Genomic DNA, 20860 nt, shown 5'->3' with positions numbered 1-20860 from the left:
GGTTTCGCCCAGTCTATATGTGTACTTTTGGTTTTTCTTGCCTAAGTGTAGGACTTTACTCTTCTCTATATTGAATTTCATTTTATTAGATATGGCCCAGTGTTCTAGTCTGTGAAGATCCATCTGGATCTTGAGCCTATCTTCTTGAGTGTTAGCTATTCCTGCCAGCTTAGTATCATCTGCAAATTTGGTAAGTTCCCCTTCCATTCCCTCATCTAAGACATTAATGAAGACATTGAAGAGTACTGGGCCTAAGATCCCACTGCTTACTTTCCTCCATGTAGACTTAGACTCATTAAGGACTACTCGTTGAGTACGGTTTGCCAGCCAGTTGCGAATCCATCTTGTGGTGGTGCTAACTATTCCACTTTTTTCTAGCTTACTAAGAAGTAGGTTGTGGTCTACTTTATCAGATGCCTTGCTGAAATCTAAATATATTATGTCCACAGTATTTTGCTGGTCTACTAATTTAGTCACTGTGTTGAAGAATGAAATAAGATTGGTTTGGCATGATCTGTTTTTAACAAATCCGTGCTGACTGCTAGTTATTACTTTACTTGTTTCTAGATGTTGGCAGATCTGTTTTTTATTATCTTTTCCAGTATCTTCCCAGGTATTAATGTTAGGCTGATTGGTCTATAGTTTCCTGGGTCTGTTTTTTTCCCCTTTTTTGAAGATGGGAACCACACCAGCTCTTTTCCAGTCCTCTGGTAGTTCCCCAGTGCTCCAGGATTTTTTGAAAGATATGGTGCAGTGGTTCTGAGATGACCTCTGCCAGCTCCTTTAAAACTCTGGGATGTACTCCATCAGGTGATGGATAATAATTTCCATAAGAACAGTATTCCCCTTTCCGAGATCTGGAGGGCTCTGATTGGTAGAGAAAAAAGAAGATGACTTCCATAAACATAGGACAGATCCATTATCAAATGACAAGGAGACAACTTAGTTTAAGCCCAAAACAAGAAGACATGGCACCTCTATCCCACAATTTCTGCCATTTATCTAGTTCTATTGAATAGCCAAAATTTTTCACTCATCTTATCATTGTTTCTTTCACTTGCTCTTCTTCCATTTGTTTTTGTTTTTTAATTTAGTCTACACAGTAAGCCTGTCTTAACTTCTGAAAGGTTTTGAAGATCTGGGTTTTTCTCCAGATACTGGGTCAGAGTATGGGATGAGCCTAGTAGACTTGTAGTGTGTTGAATGAATTCATGATGCCTGACTTACTTTATGTTGTGGTTCGCTGGCAGATAGTGCAGATGGCAGTGGAATCGGACAGTGAGGAAGAATGGGGACCAGTCAGAGAGTCTGGAGAGGATTCGGATGAGGGTCCTGCATCTGATGCAGAGATGGGGCCAGAACCATCTGGGAGTGGGGTGCTGCCTCTGGAGCTTTCAGAGTCTGACAGCAGTGAGGCAGAGGACCCAGGGGAGCCTGCTCCCAGTGCATGTGTGCGCAGAGCTGCTAGAAGGTGAGAGCAGCTGAAACAAAAGGGATGACTTGGGAGTAAGGTTGGGAGATGATTGCCCCTCCCATAAGGTATAAAGGTCAGGCAAAGATGATGAAACCTTTTCAGGAAGCAAAGTAGTTCATTTGGTTCATATTCATTCTTGAAGCTCTTCAAGAACCAACCACTTCAGTTGGTTTTTTTTCTAGTTCATTTGATACTTCTGTTATTGGCAGCACTTCACAGAAAAGAAAGATGTGTGCTTATCTCGGGGGACTGTTTGAGATTAATTCCGGCTGGGAATGAAAACAATTCCCGGTGCTGCAATAAAATAAGTCTTGTTTTTAAAATAAGTGTGTGCATAATTACGGTTTAGGAAGCCTTGGTCAGGACACTTTATTAAGACTATTTTAATTTGGTGTTTCTTATTAGAGGTTTCTGATTATTAGAGGTTTTATTATATTTTCTTCATTTTTGTTATTAGTACTCCAAGCTCATATATAACATGGATGGCTGTAATTTTTTTCTAAATAAATAAACAAAACTTTAATGAATGTGGCCATAGAGTTTGGAAACACACAATTGCTGGGAAATAGGTGCAGAATGTAGCGGACATCAGAGCAATTACATGAAGCATGAAAACATCTGGAGAAAAGGCACTGACATCCATCAAATATGGCAAATTTGCAATTAATTGTCCTAAAGATGGATGTATGAGATGAAGGCAAACTGGTCTGATATGCTATCCTAAAGTCAAAAGTCGGGCATTTCTCCTTTTTTTTCAGACTAATAAATCATAAGTTGTTTAAATTTCATTTTTCTTACATACAAACTAAATATGCCTTTGAGCTTATTGAGACAAGAATACTTAATTTCTATACCATCAAATCATTATAAATGTTATGATATAGAGACTAATTTACTTCAGGATTTTAAGTCAGGAGGTGATTGAAACAAAATAAATTAAATATGGAAGAATGAGAGGGAAAGGTTAGGGGAAGGAGGGAGGGAGGGAAAAGTTGGGATTCTGCGGGGATGAAATGACAAGATATGAATGCAAATATCCAACAGGTAGAAGACGTCTGTCCAGAACTGGGATGTAATTTGAAAGCTCTGATCTGACATAACATGATTGACTATGCTCCTGTACTGAAAAACATAGTCTAGACAGAGTTGTGCAGCTTCTGGAACAGATGGCACTTGTATGGAATAAAAATGAGCCCTTTTCCTAAATAGTTCTACTACCATCGAAAGGATCATGTCCTGGAAGATCAATAATAAAGCACAGGAAAATTGTGTCCCGTTGACCTGCAAGAAAAGAGAGCGAATGGAGAAAACTGGCCAGTTTAACAATAGTGGTCTTGGCCCAGCAATAGACATAACATAGTCTTTGGCATTTGTTCTCTGAGCAAAAGCTGAAACTTTTTGAACTCACCCCCATGTCCTGCACTTTTATTGGTATAGCAAAGTTGCAATATACATTTCCTGATAGGAAAAGGACTATAAATATGACTATCACAAAACAGTTGTCCTTCAGTCACAGGGAAAGATGGAAGGGGGAGGAGCAGGAAATGTCAAAGTTAGGCTTGTGTGTGGTTGAATATCTGGTAGTTTATTTTGTGAACTAGGAACCTAGGTGATATATGCATTGGGAGGAGAATTGTACCTATCTGGTATGATAGTGAATGAGACTCTTTCTGTTGGTGCTCCAAATTCTTGTTTTCTGTCCATATCTGTACTGGATGGATTACATCAAGTAGTTTCCATTGTTGAATTGTTGCTGCTTTTATTGCCAGCAACAATTTCTTGAAGACGTCAGAGTACCATTTAGTCAACAAAAAGGACTCTAGAGTAAAAGGAACATGGTAGCAAGCCCTTCCCCCATTGCCACCTGCAAAACCTGAAAAAAAGAACAGATTCCAAGCAAAATTTGAGACATCAATTTGCACAATAAAGGGACAGCTGAGATCTACATATATGAGTAGCAGCTGGGATGACCCACCCCCCAAACCCCATCTTTAAGCTCTGAAAGGCTGAGTAGTCCATTTAAATTTGTATTCCTTTTTTAGAAGTTGATCTCCACAGCCTAATGTGCTATTGGGGATTATGAAGTTTGCTCATGACATGCATTTTCTGGTTCCCTAGAAGATCTGCATGAAACAATGCCAGAGGTAATCAGCTGAATTGAGCATCCAGTTATGAGGCCATTGGCATATCCCCATAGAAGTTTTACCAATAATTATGTGGACTGTTTATACAGGTAGTCCTCTACTTATGACCACAGTTGAGCATAAAATTTCTGTTACTAAGTGAAACATTTGTTAAGTGAATTTTACCCATTTTACAACCTTTCTTGCCATGGTTGTTAAGTGATTCACTGCAGTTATTAAGCTAGTAACATGGTTATTAAGTGAACCTGGATTCCCCATTGACTTTGCTTATAAGGAGGTTGCAAAAGGTGATCACATGACCCCAGGACACTGCAACCATCATAAATATGAGTCAGTTGCCAACCATCCAAATTTTGTTCACATGAGCATGGGGATGCTGCAACAGTTGTAACTGTGAAAAATAGTCATGTCACTTTTTTCAGTGCCATTGTAACTTTGAATGGGCACTACATGAACTGTTGTAAGTCAAGGACTACCTATATATGTTTACTTCTCTTCTGTCATGTTCCCATCATATGCTAAATAATAATAATTGCCAAAGTCAAAAAAACACTGAAGATTCTTAACATTTCTAGCCACCTGCCATTTCTAGCCAAATATCTGCAGGATATTTACTTTACACTTTTGGATAAAAATTCCCTACTCCAAATAGTTTAATTTAGGAAGGTCAAATGTACATTTTCCCAATTTAGCATAGAGTTTCTTTTTTTGTAGATGCTGCAGCAAATTCCTGACATGGTTAGGGAAGGACTTTATGTAAAAACCAAAATATCTTTTAGGTAAACAACTGCATATTTGCCCAAAGAGAAGATCTTATTTATAAATCCGGAGTACAAAGCAAGGCAGTTAATGAAACTATAGGGCATTATTACATAATTATTGCCATATTAAGCAACAAAGGCAATTAAGCATTTATGTTATTTCATCTGAATCAAATGAAAAGCTCCTCTCAAGCCCAATTTAGTGTAAAATGCATGCCTGCTGAAGGTGATCTAGCAGATTTGAAATAAGAGGTAGTCCCTTAAGGTCCCTTATGGTCACAGAGTTTAAATTTTTTGTTCTTTTTTTAAAAATAAATAAAATAAAGACACAGATGCAGGAGATGAAGAAGGACAATCTTTTTTTCAGATTGTATAGAAACTGCAGAGATTAATATCTCATTATCATTTAAGTAGGAATAGAGCATTCTGCTCCTTGTTTCTCCAAATTGGCTAAAGTTAGAATGGGAGTGCTTTGTCAAAAAAGATAAAAGTTACAGCAGTCCTTGTCTTACAACCATAATTGGGACCAGACTTTCCATTATAAGTCTGTAGAGTTGTAAAGTGAGTCATCACATGTTCAGATCAAAGTCATGATCTGAATCACCAGAGTCAGTAAGCGAATCCAGCTTTCCCAACGGATTTGCTTGCCGGAAGCTTGCCGGGAAGGTTATAAATCACAATCATATGAGCGTTGTGGTCTGCCTGTGGATAGCCACAACACTCATATGAGTGGTTGAGGACGAACATGGGCCAGTCCTGGAGGCTGAGGAAGGCTCGGACTAGGGCTCTGCATCAGAGGCAGAAATGGGGCCAGGGCAGTCTGGCAGGTGTCAGCTGCCTTCAGAGTCAGATAGCAGTGAGGCGGGGGAGCAACTGGAGCCAGTTCTCAGCCTGCGCATGTGCAGAGCTGCCAAAAGAAAAGAACAATTATGAACTAAGGGTCAACGTGGAGTAAAACCACAGGTGGACAGTGAATGGCCCCTCCCATAGGGATTAAAAGAGGCGCAAAAAGGGAGGGGGCTTTTGCAGGAAACAATTCATTCGTTGCAGCAGTGAGAAGATCTGTCTGTGCATCTCAGAGATTCTGTGCCAAGTCCTTCCTTATCAGCACTGCATTTGAAAATATTTACTTGGCAGCTCTCCAAGCTAGATAAGGTCTGTGCTCCTAATTACACCCTTGAAAGAATGTTTACCAGGGCTTTGGCTGAATGTGAATGCAAGAAATTCACTTTCACTTAATAAAAGGGGTTTTGCCGGGACAAAGAGTCTGCTTAGTGCTTTTGGGGGAAGCCTAGGCCAGAACAATGACTGCAAGACACTGCAACAGCTTTAAATGTGAGCCAGTTACCAAGTGCCTGAATTGTGATCACACTGATGATGGTGCAATGGTCTTAACTTTGAAGATGAGTCATAAGTCAGTTTTTCTGAGGCTGTGTGTAACTTTGAACCATGGACTACTTTGTATTGCTCTGAAATGGGAAGTCATGGATTGGTTAAACTCTGCTTCATTCCTAAAAAGTGGAATGGATATTTGGGGGGCGTATTTGTAGATGCATATTTGTATATCAGTTGTATATAGGCCCTGTCAATCTATTGTACTTCATAAGGAGAAGCCAGCTTCTCCTTATGAATGAATTTCATGCTCTGGCATGCCTGCTCTGAGGCTATTGTGGATAAGAGCTGGGGAGGGACTAAACATGCCAGCCCTTTCAGCAATCCCAGAAAATCAAACTTTAGCAGTTAAGTGTTTTTTTAAAAAAAACACTGTTTTGTGCCTGATTATTTTGGATATAATAATCCAAAAGAAGAACATTTCCCCCCTTTTTTCTTTTTCGTATTCTTTTTTTTTTAGGAGAGACCGAAATAAACTTATGCACACAACAGTTATTTTTATGTATAGATTCAGGGTTATAAAGATGATCAGTAGAAAAGTATTCAGGACAAAGTTTTTCTGTATGTTCTTGAGAAATGAGAAGACATTTCACCAGTTCAGCTAACAGAAAATATCTCAGGAGGCAACAGACCCCCAAGACCATTGTGGTTGAAAACAGCCAGCACAAGCACATGGTGCTGAGATCTTTTGAATCACCTGGATTAAAGAAACCGAGGTTCTAAGCTCAGGAAGATCTTAAAAGAATGGATCCGGAATTCCTGAAGGAGGAGAGAAAAAGTGAGTTGGAACCAGTGAGAAGGCTAAAAAGTTTGGGCCTGAAAGAAAGAAAAAAAAAATAGAAAAGGAAAAGTTGAATGTTTTCTACCCCACAGCCAGCCCAACTGTCCAGTGGTGGGATTCATTTTTTTTTTTTAACTACCGGTTCTGTGGGCGTGGCTTGGTTATTGTGATGTGGCTTGCTGGGTGTGGCTTGCTGGGCATGGCAGGGGAAGGATACTGTAAAATCTCCATTCTGAGGTTATATTTAACTAGTTCCGTGCTACCAGAGGCTCAAGACCTGTGGCTGTTGTATAAGTTACAGAAGAAGACACGTCCCCTTCTTCAATCTCTCCCTTTCAAATGGAACATCTCACCCATCACCTTTTTTTTGGTTCCATTCTTTTACATTCTTTCTGAGCTTGAATCTTTCATTCCTTCAACTTGGTAAGTTAGGGAGTCCCGCTTGGGCTGTTGATATCTAGCGATGTAAACATGCAGAAGTATATAGTACAGGGATCTCGGCCCTGATCTGTTTAGGTTGGTTGCATAAGGAATAGCGTTGAGAGCAGGAAAAGGAATTCCACTGCAAATGCTTTTTGAATGGCTGTCAGGATTTCTGACAAGCGCACTGTTTAGTGCAGGGATCTCCAACCTTGGCAACTTTAAGACTAGCGGACTTCAACTCCCAGAGTTCCTCAGCCAGCTTTGCTGGCTGAGGAACTCTGGGAGTTGAAGTCCGCTAGTCTTAAAGTTGCCAAGGTTGGAGACCCCTGGTTTAGTGGGAGCTCCTTTAAAATAACACTTTCCCCTTTACGCTGGAGATATTTCTAATGTCACCACTATGCAGCAAGGTTTCCTAGTTTAAATTATTAATTTCATTTTGAATACCCACAGCTTCTTGAAAACATGGTGTAGCTTTTCTTTTTTTTAAAGTACGTGTTCTATTGTTCCCTCATTAAATGAAATAAGGCCGAACCAAAAAGAGGCAGTGCTGGAGAGAACACTGAAACTTGTCAATGTTAGCTGGAATGCAGAGTAGCTCTGAACTAATCTCATCTTCCTAGGAAAACTTTGATGGATTCTAGCACCCTTTTATTTCCTACCCAGTAGCGATCATCGTGGCACAAAATAATTTTTGAGATTATGCGGGGTGTGTGTGGGGGTAAGTGCTATTAAAGTAAGCTTTATTGATCTGGATGGCAGGAGGTCTTCTCACAGCTGCTGCCATCTGAAGCCACAAAAATTGGTTTTAACCAACTGCAGGATAGTTAGCACCTTTAAGTGAAGGCAGGCTTTTAAAAGATTTAATACAATAAACCTATCCTGGTGTGAAATTATAGATTCAACCTCCTTGATATTTATTTCTTGAAAGTTCATGTGTTCAAGTATTTACCGTATTTTCTCCCTCACCTTATTTGGATTTCTGAGGCTTCTTTTAAAAAAATAAAATGAAAAAAGGGAAAGTCAAAGTTAATTCCAGCTTATTGCAAACACATGGGATGCCTTTGTTAGCAGCAGAATGAGCATATGGGAATTCTTCAAGATTGCAGTAGACCATATGGCACATTCTGCTTTGTGCACTGCCTTTATACTCCAATATTTTCTGTATAAATTGGGTACTAAATCTATGATCAGGATGTCTTCGCGCTCTCAGTTAGCCAAGAAGTTGTTTTGCAGTTACTTTGATTTACTTTCAGTCTGACTCCCAAGCTGCTTCAGAAGGATTGTTGCTCTTGGGACATTTCTCACAGAACTGTCATCTTTTATACTTGAAGAGCCCAGAAAGATTTGTCTAGAATGAGATCTACGAAGTTCCTGTATGGGAGATGGCAGCCGATTTACCAGCATAATTGGAAGCAGAATTCCTCTTGTTAAGTAAAATGGGTGTTAGGCAAGTTGTGCCCAGTTGTATGACCTTTTTTCTTCTTCTTTCAGCAAATTGCTGCAGTTGTTTAGTGATTCACGTGGTCATTAAGCAAATTTAATTTTCCACCATTGACTTTGGTTGCTAGAAGACCTGGGAAGCTAACCAATGTCAATCACATGACACAAGGATGCTGTATCCATCATAAATACACGTTGGTTGCCAAGATCCCAAATTTTGATCAAATGTCTGTGGGATGCTATGGTGGTCATAAGTGTGAGGATTGGTTCTAAATCACTAGATTTTATGCAGCAACATTCGAAAACATGTGTCTAATCCACCATAGCTATTTTAATGAAACAAATGTGGCAAACCCTTTGCACTGCTTATTCCTTTCCCTTTTAATATTAAACTGACCATGGGCCTCACAGTTTATGGATTGTAATTTTAGTATTACAATTTATATTTAGTATTTTAGACAATAATATTTAGTATTTTAGACCATGTGTAATTGACAGACTGGATTTTATCATAGATTTTAACTGTTAATTATTATTTTATTCTAGAATTTTTAATTGGATATTCACTGAGTGTTTTTATTTGTTCTGGTATTTTGGTCTATGACTGTAATAAACTGAATTGAATTGAAAAATGTTTCTAAATCATTTTTTTCCAGTGATGCTGTAACTTTAGTCACTAAATGAATGATTGTAAGTTGAGGACTACCTGCTGTAACCCTGAATGTTAACCTGTCATAAATGAAATCAATAATTAATCAAGTAAACAATGCAGGAATGGCAGGAGATCACTGGCAGGCCATATCTTCTTTTTGTTGTTCTTTGTGTAATTTGTCTACAGTTTTGGATTTCACCCACTACTTAGTCCAATTAGCAGCATCAGCAGGGCATATGCCTACATTTCTCATGTCTTCATGCAGGCAGCCCGTTTATCACTTTTTCAGGTATTTATGGAGCTGCCAGCAATCTGGGCTGAGTGCAAGTACCGGCCCAGCTATGGATTCCACATCATCTCTGACCACATGTCCATACCATCACAGCCTCCCTTCTTTCATTTTGTCTGAATTGGGGAGACTTTGAAGGCCTTCTGGTAAACCATATAATGTCCACTTATTTCTTGAGATCCTCCAATGAATGCTGGACTAAAGGAATCTTGCTTTGATCTCCCAATGGGCATTTTTATACTCAATTGCATACTCAGGATGATTGATTGCAGATTAGTTAAGAGTCAGTGTTATAAGATTCTGCACTATCCTGATCAGAACGTCTGTTCGAATAAGCTTTGTTTGACCTATGGCAACCCTCCTAAGAAGCTTACAAAGGTACTATTTCTTAATCTAATTTATTTCCAGATTTTTGTATGGGGGAGCAAGTCTAAACTTATGTGTGCCCTCAGAAGAAAACTAGGAAATAAATATTAGAACTTTGAAAGCAGGAAGGTGTTTTGGTAGAAGGGCATAAATGTAGCATTGTCTGTAATTCTTTAATGAAATGAAATTTCATTTTAATGCATGCTGATTAGTGTACATTCAAAGTGATAATAAAATTATTATTCTATTCTATTCTATTCTATTCTATTCTATTCTATTCTATTCTATTCTATTCTATTCCAAATTCATTTTTTCTAGTTATACAAAAGTTGCAAAGGGCAGCTGAGTGATACGGAGAACAGTTACAGCTGCTTAAAGGAGTTCTTGTGCCTCCGTACAATCCAAAGCACCTTTTTACCTCTAAGTCAAAACACTGCACAACTCTGATGTATATTCTAAAGTAAATTAATCTTGCAGTTTCCATGGGACTGAGGTCAAGTCTTCCTAATTTAAGAGAGGAAAATAAAGATATGTGAAGTGAGGAGAGTTTAGTTTTTTTTTATTTTAGAAAGTTATATTCTGATGACCAAACTGCAGAATTCACGAAAATGTGAAGTGAAATATTGTAATTTTTTTTGCTTTAGAAAAACATCTTTAGAAGGCTTATACACTTAGAGGAGAGGGGGATTGGTTAAAGTGGGTGCTACAATAATGTGATGTAAATATACCACTTATATCCGTGTATGTGACATTGCTCACAAGAATGACATGTAAGTAAGTCAGTCAGTCAGGAGTAAAAAACAATTCAAAACATAATTGGTTTGCAGGCAATAATTCTTGATTTTTGATTTATAATTTCTCACTTTCCCTTTTTCTGTATTGTCACCAATTGCCCACCTGTGGATTGCTTTGTGACGTGGTCTCGAGGCAGAGCAGGTGATGGCTGTGCTATTTCACTATTTCACTCTTAAGCAATTTCAAACCCTTGCAATATAATCTACCAAGCACTTTTCTTAACATGTCACATGCTGATGTGTCCAGGACTTCATGGAGCGATGAGCAGAAAGGTAGTAGAAAATACAGACTGGGAACTGGAGGGAAGAGGCGTCAAGACCCATCTGCCAGAAACACCTAAATTGGTACCTCTTTGGTCACTCTGACTGCCAGTCATAAAACTTCCCCTGCAATATCAAGAGTAGGTAAAATGTAATGGTTTTTGAACATTTGCTGCTAGGAATGTTGGAGTGAGAAAGGAAATATTATCTTAACCTCAATAGTCCTAGGGACAACTGGGGTAGTGGGTCAATCGTGGTTTGGGGATAAGATGAAGGGATTTTGTAGGAGAAAGCTGCCAAGGAATGTCGGAGCCAGGATTAAATGTAATTTGGGATACAGCCCTAGGGTTAAACCAAGAATAAAGGACATTTCATCCCTGTATGATTAGATGATTGGATGACTGTGTTGTATTATTTTATTTATTTATTTGATTTGTCAATCACTTATAAGATAATAGATATAAGAATAAACATGAGTATGAATAGGAAATAGGTACAAATAAATGGGGACAATAGGTCGGAGACGGTAGGCACGATTGTGCACTTATGCATGCCCTTACAGACCTCTTAGGAATGGGATGAGATCAAGTAGATAGTTTAAGGGTAAAAGAGTGGGGGTTTGAGGATATAACAACAGAGTCAGGTAGTGCATACCAGACATTGAGCACTCTGTTGCTGAAGTTGTACTTTCTGCAATCAAGTTTGGAGCAGATTATATTGAGTTATTATGGTGAGCTGAATTCTATTTGGCAACCACTAGAATTCTGGGTGCATTTTGTCTTCTTTGCTGTAGTTTCAGCTGGGAGGATTTTTTAAAATCAATTCCTCCGACTACAACGCTGTAATAGGTTCAACAACTTTATTTTATCTCCCACAAAGTAGAAGGCCGCTGATCTTGTCCAGCAGGATAAATCTCTAGACAAGCTTAATGAGACAAATGACAAGTCATTATTGTAGACACTAAAGTTCTTCAATAAAGGTTGAATTTCTGCTCAAAGATCTATTAGGGCATGTTATGTCTTTCATAGCCTTCAAGTCCTTCCATAAAATATGTGTTTATTGCTGCCTCAAATAATGGAGCTAAATATTAAGGTAGGAGAGATTTTTATAGTATTTTTCTTTGTACTTTTGTACTATAATTTTGGTATTCTTGAATGTAAATGAGATAAATGTCAAAACTCAGTGGATTGATCTTAAGGTTGACTTATTCAGTTTTATCTTCCCTTCATGCTCTTTTCCCTCAGAGATAAGTGGTTTGATTTAGAATAATAAAATGTTAGGGAAGGTAATTTTTCCTGGTCCTTTGCACTTAGGCAATATCTTTCATATTAAAATAGCCCTAATTTTGCAAGAATTTAAGAAAAAACTCTATGGAATCATGTAGCAGCTACTTTTGAATTCTGAGTTTTGTATATGTGTTCTAACAAAATTGTGGCTGTTGGAATGGCTTGGCCATTCACAAAATGAATGCCACACCGGGTGTAACCAGACCACAAATGATCATCTATGACAGTGGTGGCTAACCTTTTTGGGCTCCTGTGCTGATAATTGCACGTGTACTTGTCTGCTCAGCCTCGAGTGCCATCACCCAGAAGGCAATGCACATGTCCCCCCATGCCTCCTGCACATGTGTGCATGACCCGCATGACCCATGCATGACCATGCCATCACCCAGAAGGCAATGCACATGCCCCCCCATGCCTCCTGCACATGTGTGCATGACCCGCATGACCCATGCTGTGTGCTTCTGTGCATGCGCGCATGACCAGCATGACCCATGCTGCATGCTTCTATGCATGCGTGTGATCCTCCCATGTATGCTGTGTGCTTCTGCGCATGCACGAGTATCTCCTGTGTGCCGCCACGCTGCCACATGCGTGCCAGATACCCAACAATCAGCTGTCAGGCAGGTGGCGCTTGCGCATATGTATTAGACCTTTTCTGGGCTAGTGCTTGTGTGCTGGCAGTAATGGCTCTGCATGCCACTTCCGGCATGCATGCCATAGGTTTGCCACCACGGATCTATAACATAGAATCAAAGAATCAGTTCTGAGGAATATATTGTCTTCTTTGGAAACTTGGTTTTAAAGGCATGCTCTATGTTTTAACTGACTTACTAAGCTGCACATTTGCTTTTGCTAGAATGGTATGTTTATATAAATATTTTAAATAAATTGGAAACTAAATGCAAGATAATATTGTGATCAGAATTCATGGAAGGAATTGGCTGTTCTAGGTGGCCATGATGACTTAATTTGTAAGTTGAAATAATTGCCAAGAATAGGAGTAAACAAGGAGGCAAACGAGAGGTGACTTGATTGACGTGTATAAAAGTATACATGATGTGGATGAAGTGGACAAAGAGAAGTGTGCTCTCTCTCTCTCTCTCTCTCTCTCTCTCTGTGTGTGTGTGTGTCTGTGTGTCTGTGTCTCTCTGTGTCTTTCTGTCTCTTTCTTTCCAAAATGCTAAAACCAAACTTGGGAATTCATCATCATGGGATTTGCTGCTGGCTACCAGCTTTGCTAGCTTCAAAAAAATGGGTTGGATCAATTTAACAGAATTGGAAGGGATCTTAGAGGCCTTCTAGTCCAATATGGAAATATAGAAGAATATTCTTCTATCTCCAATATGAAAATATTGGAACACTGCTATCATGTCCTGGCTAGTTCTTCTATTCATTAATTTATTCATTTATGGAAATCCTGGAGATAAATGTTTATTAGTTAACGACTGAAATTCCTTGAGCAGTTGATTGGCCACTGTGAAACAGACTGCTGGACTAGAAGGGTGAGGGATCTGATTCAGCAGGCCATTACTTATGTTCTTATTAATTTCTGCCCTAGGCTAAACCTTAAAGTAATCCTTTATTTGTTTTACTGACACCCCAAATTTATTTTGAAATATTTAGACCTTTCTCAATGTTTTTCTTCTAACTATAAAATATATTGGGCTCTTTGGAGGCTTTACATTCTACATTAGTATTTGTTATTTTTTTATAGTCCATTCCAGTCAGACAACTCTGGGTAGGTTGCAACAAAGTAAAAACAGAAAACAATATATGAACCCTAAATATTTATCCCAAGATGGACACCTCTAGCAATGATATTACTCAATGGAAGGGGTAATTTGGACTGCTTTAGTGGATATCTTGATTCATGGTTCTGCAAAAGTAGAGTGCTCTCAAGCCTGTTGTGCCACAACAGAAAAGGCCTGTCAACTAATTTACACTTACTCTGATCACAGGTTTAGGCTCTCAATAAACCTTCTCAAGATTTTCTTACTGATGGGGTAGATTCAGTGCTGGCAAAGTGATCCACAATGTATCCTGGGGATGTGTTAAATAAGGTTTTATAAATGATGACCAGCACAGATTGAATTGGAACTGGATCCCTATTGGCAGGTAGCATTTTAATTTTAGAAGAACTGTTTTTCTGCAATGGTGAGTTGACTTGCCAATAATCTTGCCATCACACTTTATGAGCTGCAGCTTCCAGGCTATCTCTGTGCAGAGTGCATTATAGTAACCCAGCCAGGCAATCATTAAGGGATGATGACTCGAATACTCTGGACTATGGATGGTTGCAACTGGAGCACCAGATGAAGTTGGATAAAAGGCCTTCACGTGCTGAATCAAAAAGACCTCTGAATTATTAGCCAACTCCTTTGAAGGAAATGCAATCCCACAGTGACTACTGGGAGAGATTTTCCTATACTTCTCTTGATGTAAAGCAGCATAGCCTTGAAGGGATTTTGAATTTATTTTATTTTGCCCTATCCTGACCCTGGGAACCTCTACATCCTGGTTGATTTTGAAATACAAAATTACCCCCAAATCTATAATGTATATCTAAAGTTGCTTAACATAGTTAAAATAATAAAAATTATGAATTTCCTAGAAAAATGTCAGTTTTGCCAATGTATGTGATCTTACCTTATCTACTATTTTGTTCATCCACCCAACTATCCTACAAGCTAATGGGGCTTGAATCATATAGCAGGAAGAATGTAAATGTCAGCTACAAATATAGATCTATGTAAAGATTTGATTTGAATCTTGAAACTAACTTTCTGAATTGGATGATTGATTTGGATTGATTCCATGGATGAAATCATTTCCTTCTGAATCTGTTCAGTGACTTAATAGCTTTTCAGTGGAGATGAACTGATTTGACATTTGAATTAAATCCACAGGATGTGGTGATTCAATATAGAAATCCAAAGATTCTGACCAGATCTGCACATTTATTGTCTGCTTTTGCCTATGTGTTGCTTAATTGGCAACTCAAGCAGGCATGTCCACAATGACAGTCACTGACTTCAAAATGGTGGGCATGCAAGCAGAGATCTTCCCCTTTTCACATGCATGCCATGCAGATGGCACATTTTAAAAGTGATGCATCTTGTTGAACTTGCCTTCTTGAAGCTAGTGCCTGTTGCTTTCGATGTCTTTAGGAAGATGGCACCCAAGGCTTATGTACTTGTATTTTCCTCCTAAACCATCTTTCACTCAAAGGCCTACTGGTGACTTTTCAAGCATCCCACTAGTATAGTTTGACCCAAAATGATAATTTTTGACCAAAAATGTAATTTTGTTAAAAGCTATATTTCTAGCAAAATATATATATATAGTGTTAGTGAAATGTTATGATCATCAGCTTTAGGATAAACCTTTCTGCAAGTTATAGAATATCAGAGTTGTAAGGGACCTTGTAGGTCTTCTAATCCACTTCCCTGCTCAAACATGAGATCCTATACCATTTCATACAGGTGGCTGTCCAGCCTCTTTTTAAAAGCCTCTAATGACTGGAGCACCCACAACTTCTGAAGGCAAGTGGTGCCATCGGTTAATTGTTCTCATCATAAGGAAATTTCTCCTCAGTTCTAGGTTGCTTCTCTTTTTGATTAGCTTCCATCTATTGTTTCTTGTCTTGCCATCAGATTCTTTGGAGAATTAGTTGACCCCGCTCTTTTTTATGGCAGCCCTTCAGATATTGGAACACTGCCATTATGTCACCCCTGGTCATTCTTTTCACTAGACAAATTATACCTAATTTGTGCAACTGTTCATCATAAGTTTTCATGTCTTTAGGCCCTTAATCATGTGGGTTCCAACAAACTGCCTGGGATCCAGCTAATTAAACACCCAGCAAAAGTACACTTTTTAAATATGTACAATTTAATCCTCCTCTGCCTCATGGCACAGGGAGGCAGCGATGGTAGTGGACAGAAGAGACCTCATGTCCAGCTGCAATGTCAAAGAGACAGAAATGGAGTTATGGAATATAGAATAATAGGATTGGAAGGGAAGGGAAGGTCTTCTAATCCAACCTCCTGTTCTAGAAGGAGACCCTATACCATTTGAGATAAATGGCTGTCCAGTTTCTTCTTGAAAACCTCAAATGATGGAGCACCAACAACTTCTGAAGGCAAGTCATTCCACGGATTAATTGTTTCCATCGACAGGAAATTTCTCCTTATTTCTAGTTTGGATCTCTCTTTATTGAACTTCTACCCATTGCTTCCTGTCCTGCCCTCAGTTGCTTTGGAAAATAGGTCAATCCCTTCTTCTCTGTGACAGGTAAATACTGGAATACTGCTATCTTGCCCCTTCTCTTCATTAGACTATACATACCTAGTTCTCTCAACCAATCATTGTATGGTTTAGCTCCCAGACCCATTATCATCTTTGTTGTTCTTCTCTGCCCTAACTCTGTTAGGGTTTCCATATCTTTTTATTTGCGGGGGGTGATGACTGTGTTTTCAAGTTTTCACATTTCATATTGGAATTGCCAAGTAAATAGAAGAAGATGCAAAGAGTCTGATAGGCACCAGTTATGTAAAGTTTTCATTTATCAGTCCCAAGGTGATATTGATAAAATGTAAGCCTAATAAAACAAAGCAGAAAAACATTACTGCTTAGAAATAGGAATTATTGCCAGCAGTATGCATAATTGTGTGCTTGCCTATGTTTGCTATGCTGTAAGGTGATGGTAGTGGATGGTAGATTTCTTCAAGCTTTCTTCTTTGCTCTTCTCCTCCCCTATTGATGGTTTTTGTGTCCAGCAAAGCAATCAGAAAAGAATAATTTCCACAGGCCTCATTTTTATTTTCCGGCCATACAGTCAATTGAGTTCAGAGGGAGAGGCAAACAAATGGACAGTGGCAATAGTGCTGACGTGAAAGAAAGCTAACTTATTGTTGCAGTCTTAATACAAGCTTACTACTATTATTTGTTAACCAATGCCCCTAACTTTACTGCTAGTGATATGTTTTGAAACAGTCCTTTGGAGTTGTTCAAATTCATGAATTTGTCACTTGAAAAAATGTCTACCGCATAGCACATTATATAACTTTAGTTTAAAAAAGGGTTCTTCAACCCCCCTGGGCTGTGACCCACTAATGGGTTGTGGCCTATTTGGAACCAGGCTATGTGAGTGGTGGACAAGCATTCATGCACATGTGCGCAGCTTAACTTGCATGAGCAGTGAGCTGGTTGAGCTGTATACACATATGCATATGTGCTGGCCCACTGCTCACGAAATCGAGCTGCATGTGTGTATGCATGTGCTGACCCACTGCTCACATGGTCTGGTTCCCCTTCCTCCCCAGCTGGGCCGCCAAGCTGCAAAGGTTTAGAGCTCCATTTTTTTTAAAAAAAAAATCCTATGCTCCTATACGCCATCACAGGAAAGACTAAAAATATCTGTACCTCAATGTTTACTGTGTGAATTGCTACACACCAGGTTGCTTTTCTCGTCTATTTTAATCCAGGCTTTTGTTTCAGGCACTGCAAATATTTTGTGAAGGAAGCAGGTATTTTATTCTTCTTTTTTGGGGATGCTAGAATGCATATCAATGAACATAAACCACTAATCAAACTTTGCAGTCGACTGTCAGGAGGTTATTGGTAGGATTCCACTGTTGTGATTGTGTCCTTGCCTGCCTTATCTGAGCATTTTTTTTTTAAATAGCTTAAGACTAGGTATCTGTATGACTTTTGTCTTGGCTCTATGCGGATGGTACAGCTTGATTGAATTTGCAAAGCTGCAGAAAAGGCACAAATTTCTGAAATCAGACTGAATTCAACGTTCTTATGCCTCAGAATGTCTGACTGTCAAAGAAAAGAAAAAAAATAAATCTCTGAACATACTCCATCCCCCTTTCTCTCTCCTCCTTTCTCTGGCTGTATTTTCCATTATTTGAAGAAGTATTCCAGGAATATAATTGCTTTCTTGAAATTAAAAATAAAGCACTTCCAGTCTCTTTTAAAAAAATTAGGGACATCATATATTTTCAATAAATTATCTAGAATGATTAAATCATGGCAACTGGAACAAAGTTTACTAAAACTGAGATGTTTCGTTATTCATCCAAGTAACTTCTTCAGTCAAAATGAAAATTTTGGGTAAGCCAAGAGTCAAAGAGTTGTTGGAATGAATCAACTCTTGCCATGCAGTCTGCAGAGGGTTTCTCCCCAAAATGAAAAGCAACATGTAAATGAAGACTCAATCATCTAGGCCCAAAGTATCTAAAAGGTTAAATCATGATAACAGGATTAGTTTATTAAAACTGAGACATTTTGTTACTCAACCAAGTAATCAAGTTGCCATGATTCAACCTTTTTAGATACTTTGGGCCTGGATGATTGAGTCTTCATTTACATGTTTAAATAAATTACTTACGATATTTGTATTTTAGCAAGTTTTGCTGAGAGATGGTAACTCACTAAAATTACCCAATGAGCTGGTGTGTGAGAATTCAAACTATCTAGCCAAGCTTGGAAAAAGCTAAATAGGATTGGACTAGTTAACACTTGGATGGAAACTCTCCTGTAAGTCAGAGGACTTTAGCTAAATTGAGAAGCTGGAAACAAAACCCCAGAAGTTGGCCACAGCAAATTACTTTTGTATCATTGCCAAGAAAATTACACGGAGTTTCATATGCCAACCCCTAAATCATTCGGATGTTCCATAGTGTTTGTATAGTATAAAAAATCTGCAAGAAATCTATGTAGATAAAAGGTAGTATGTTATTTCTTTGCATCTATTGCATTAGTTGAATAATGAGGACTGTAGGCTGAGGACTGCACATCTGTTCACCAGCCATGTGGCAGGAGAAAGAAATGGGTTGGATTATTTTAGATCCATCACAGGTTTCTTTTGGCAAAATAGAAATGTTTTACACCAGTGTTTGTCAACCTTGGCAGTTTGAAGATTTGTGGACTTCATTTCCCCAGCTATGCTGGAGAATTCTGAAGTCCACACATCTTCAAACTGCCAAGGCTGAGAAGCACTGTTTTACTGTTTTGCACTATAGATAAGATAGATGAGATATGCCTTTTTCAGTGGGGCTATGCAGAGCCACAATTGCTTCTGGTAGCCCATTGGCTGCAGCACTATTTTATTTTATGCTTGTTATTTTTCTTTCTCTCCCCTGCCCTGCCTAAAGAGAATTTGAGAGAATTAGATTAACTAGATTAAGAGGTCTGAAAACTACCCAAAGCCACTTGATGGCTGAGTAATGTCAAATCTGTTTAAATCCATCTCTAGCCTTGAATACCCAGTACGAGTAGAGACAGATATGTGAATTTTATTTTTAGACAATCCAAAGGAATCCTTCATTATTCTTTTCTAAAGCTGATTGTTGCTGATGGTTATTTATGCTGTGTTTTATTAATACATTTATTTATTCATGAATTGGTTATTTGATTCTTTGTTTTCTTTTTCTTTGTATAGGATTATTTTTAACACTGTTTGCTTATGATTTGTTAGCTGCTCAGAATTACTGTATATATTGAAGATGGATAACCATAAACATTTTTGAAATAAATAAATATGCTTTTTGTTAGCTCTGTAGAATTATATTAAGATGGGCAACCATGTGAATTTGCAGAATAAATAAGTGTATAAAACCAATAAATTCCTACAGGGGCTCCCCATGGGAAAAAAAAAATCACATTTCTTTTTCCTATGTGCTCTCCCAAAAGTAACTTTCTTCTCCTGATGATGATCCATCAACTTTTGTGTTAGCCTGTTAGACATCAATGCAGTTTTCATTAGTTTCTCGGAGTTTCACAAATTTGTAATACAGATAGTCAAGACCAACTTGAACAGCTTTGCCTTCAAAGTTGTGGGTGCTTCATCACTGGAGGTTTTTAAGAAGAGACTGGACAACCATTTGTCTGAAATGGTATAGGATCTCCTGCTTGAGTAGGCGGCTGGACTAGAAGACCTCCAAGGTCCCTTCCGTATTCTGTTCTACAGCAGGAATATTATTCAGCTTTGCATTGCTTTTAACTAGGAAATGGCAACTGATGCCCTGAAGATATTGTGGACTACAACTTCTCCAAACTATTGAGCAGTGCTAGTCAAGACTGAAAGGAATGGAAGGCTAAACTGGAGAACCCAATGCCTCTACAGTAGACTGAGGCTATAATTATATGATTACTCAATTCCATAGCTGTCTATGTCTGTGACATCCAGCACCACTTGAGTTGATAAGAAAAAAACGATTTATGCATTCTCGTGGGCCACGGGGAAAACAAAAACAGCTTCAGGTCCAATATAGTAGTCGTGATATGCCGGAGGTGTAATGTAATAGACATTTGTTTGATTGACACCAAGTAGCTTTCACCTACTGTATAGTTCCTATAACATCCAATGGAGAACTGCTTTGGGGGCATTATGGGATTCAAAATGACTTAGGAATACAGAAAGCTGAATTTGAGCAAGTCAGATCATGGATCTGTGAGCTCATTATGCGTCAAGCACAGGGAAATCAGGAGATTCAGACAGTTCAGATGAGTATAAAGATTTATTGCAAGCCTAAGCTCTCTATAAGAATCTGAACTACTGACAGTTAAGGGAAATTAGTAGTGGTTAAGAATAGAAAGGAATTCATGGTGGGACTTGGATCTCTTGTGTGTGCACAGGGACTTCCGACTGATGATGCATTTGATTCCTTTCTCAGGCTAAGTCTTGTTGTCTACATTATATGCTGTGCTAATGATAGCTCTCTAGGTATCAAATAGGACCCGGCTTTAAAAAATCTCTATAATAGACTGGGGGGCCTTTGTGTAAAAA

This window comes from Pseudonaja textilis, chromosome 1 (genome assembly GCF_049901715.1).
Source record: "Pseudonaja textilis isolate UNSWEBS1 chromosome 1, rPseTex1.2, whole genome shotgun sequence".
Taxonomy (NCBI): Eukaryota; Metazoa; Chordata; class Lepidosauria; order Squamata; family Elapidae; genus Pseudonaja; species Pseudonaja textilis.
This window is presented reverse-complemented; position numbering follows the sequence as displayed.